The sequence below is a fragment of the Penaeus japonicus genome, unplaced genomic scaffold, assembly GCF_977035675.1.
Source record: "Penaeus japonicus unplaced genomic scaffold, GWHDUDI00000001_assembly GWHDUDI00000003, whole genome shotgun sequence".
Classification (NCBI taxonomy): domain Eukaryota; kingdom Metazoa; phylum Arthropoda; class Malacostraca; order Decapoda; family Penaeidae; genus Penaeus; species Penaeus japonicus.
The window spans coordinates 23,470,724-23,473,223 of record NW_028234405.1 but is presented as its reverse complement, the minus strand read 5'-3'; the positions used below and the strand labels follow the sequence as shown (position 1 = coordinate 23,473,223).

The window sequence follows — 2,500 nt, the reverse complement described above, 5'->3', positions numbered from 1 at the left end:
TCGCACACACCCCTACCACCTTCCTGCCAACGTAAATATAGAACATAGTCTCTCTGCCAGCCTCCTCCCCACCACCCAGCCCGACGCCTGCTGTGCTTCCTCCTCATGGGGGCCTCCGCATGAGCTGAACTCAGAGCCGCGCCGCACCTGGGGACCCTTTTCCTTTCCCTCTCTCCGCCTCCCCCGCTTTCCTTTTTCTTCTTCCCACGACTTTCCCCTCTCCCCACGTCCTTCCCATCCTCTCCTCCTACCACCTCCCCATCCTTTACCCTTCCCCCATCTCCCTTACCTCCTTCCCCCTTATCCCCTTTTCCTCTTCCTCCCTTCCCCTCTTCCTCCCTTCCCCCTTCCTCCCTTCCTCCCTTCCCCCTTCCCCCTTCCCCCCTTCCTCCCTTCCCCCCTTCCCCCCTTCCCCCCTTCCCCCCTTCCCCCCTTCCCCCTTTCCGCTTCCCCCTTCCCCCTAATCCTCCCGAGACACGCGTTGCTACTTTCTCGCTGCGCTGCCGCTTCACCACATCCTGAGCCAGCGTCACTATCACTCGCCTTGTTTGTCCGCGTCTTTGTTTTGTGTTCCTGCGAAGTCCCTCCTTTTTCGCTTCGCGAGAATCGTCTGCTGAGCGACACATTGTATGGCCCGGTTTTGAAGTGAAATTGGCAGTCGCTACGTCCGATATTTATAAACGGCCAAGTATGTGTATGGTGAGTATCCGCTTGAGTGCGACTGCGAACTTGCAATGAGAATATAAGTGCAGCAACAAAAGGCCGAGAAAAGAAAGATTGGGCGCTTGTTCCTCACCGGTTGTTCCTCCTCTGAAAAATGATAGATGCTGACAATGGGACCTGCGTGGCCCCGGATGTCCACAGGGATTTACGCAAACACCAGAGGATTCATTCTCCCCCCCCCCCCTCTCTTTCTCTCTCTCTCTCTCTCTCTCTCTCTCTCTCTCTCTCTCTCTCTCTCTCTCTCTCTCTCTCTCTCTCTCTCTCTCTCTCTCTCTCTCTCTCTCTCTCTCTCTCTCTCTCTCTGTCTCTCTCTTTTTCTCTCTCCTCTCTCCTCTCTCCCTTTCCTCTCGCCCCCCTCTCTCTCTCTCCTCTCTCTCTTTCTCCTCTTTCTCACACTCTCTCTTTTTCTCTTTTCTTTTTTTCTTGTCTCTTCTCTTCTATTTCCTTTTCTTTTCTTTTCTCCTGCCTCATTTCCCTCCCCCTCTTCCTCTCCCGTCTACCCTGTCACCTCTCCCCGGTCCCCTCTCCCCATCTCTTTCACTCTCCTCTGCCACAAAAACCCGAACATAAAACCTTGACTTCTCATTCTTACTCTGTCTTCCCCGCTGTCATTTATTTCAAGTGCCTTATTTTTTAGCAGAGTTTCCCTGTTTGATGCTTTATATAAGTGCCCTGCCGATGATGTACGTTCCTTTTTTTGATGTTGGATGGGAATGTTAAGGCCGTTTATGAGAGCGTGGTTGGAGGCTGGAGGGCTTCGTTACCGAGCTGTGGTAGATTGCAGAAATCGCTTAGGCCTTCGGAGGAAGGAAGAGTCTGTAGTTTTGCCTATGATGATGATGCGTTTATGATTGAGGTATTATAAGTAAGGGATCCCAGCTCCCCCTCCCCTAAACCGAAAGAACGTAGCACAAAGTTGATTTTACTGTCCATGTGTCTGTGCCTTCTAATTGTTATCGGTGACTGATATTTTTTATATTTGTTAATTATTTAATTTATATCATTATTTTTTTTATCTTTTCAGAGCGCGACAGCAGGATAAATGAGTGAGCGATAGTTATAACCGCAGAGGTAAGAACAGCTCGTCTTTTACGCACTGTATTTACTGTGTATCTGCTGGTGTGCACATATAATATCTCGTGTGTAAGTATGTATGTGTGCATGGATGTAATTTAACTCATTCTTGTGTATATGTTCTCTTACACACTAATGTATACTCTATAGTGAGTGTAAGCCGCTCGTGTTCTTAAATTTGAGGATATTGGGAGAAACGCTTCTTGTACGTCGTGTTAATCCGTTATATCTTTTGGGAGTAATGATTGCATGTATGAAGAGAAGTGGTTGGTGTAAATTTACGTCACGGTGTGTGTTGTCCTATAGGACGATTGGACAAAGCGTGGATTACGGATCTTTTTGTTTACAATGTGCGCTCCTTGCGTCTAGGCTGATAGCCGAACACATGCTTGTGCGTGTTTCTAACTTAAGGAAGTTGAGTTAAATATAAGCAAAGACATTGGCCCCCTAAATCTGGCGAATGTCTTTTGTGACGTAAAACTGGCGGAGAGGATGTCGTTGGCTTATGTCGCGTGTTGCTCGCATTGTGTACAAAGCTCCTGTTGCATCATCCAACGGCCAAGGTGAAGCTGTTTGGTTGTTTTCTCATTTAGTAGAAGAAGCGAAGGGAGTAGCCATCTACATTACGTGGAGAATGATGTTGGCCGTGTTTTTTTCCTCGCCGACTCGAAAAATACGGTCTAAATGAGGTTTTGTTTTGATT

General features: G+C 48.1%; 1 protein-coding gene across 1 annotated transcript in view; it reads left to right on the top strand.

The window, feature by feature from the left end:
* PMCA (plasma membrane calcium-transporting ATPase 3) overlaps window positions 1-2,500 on the top strand; it is a 227,693-nt gene that overhangs the window by 172,080 nt on the left and 53,113 nt on the right. The window contains exon 4 of the mRNA XM_086531288.1: window positions 1,748-1,794. The gene's annotated coding sequence lies outside the window, so the exon portion shown is untranslated. The remainder of the gene's footprint in view (window positions 1-1,747; window positions 1,795-2,500) is intronic.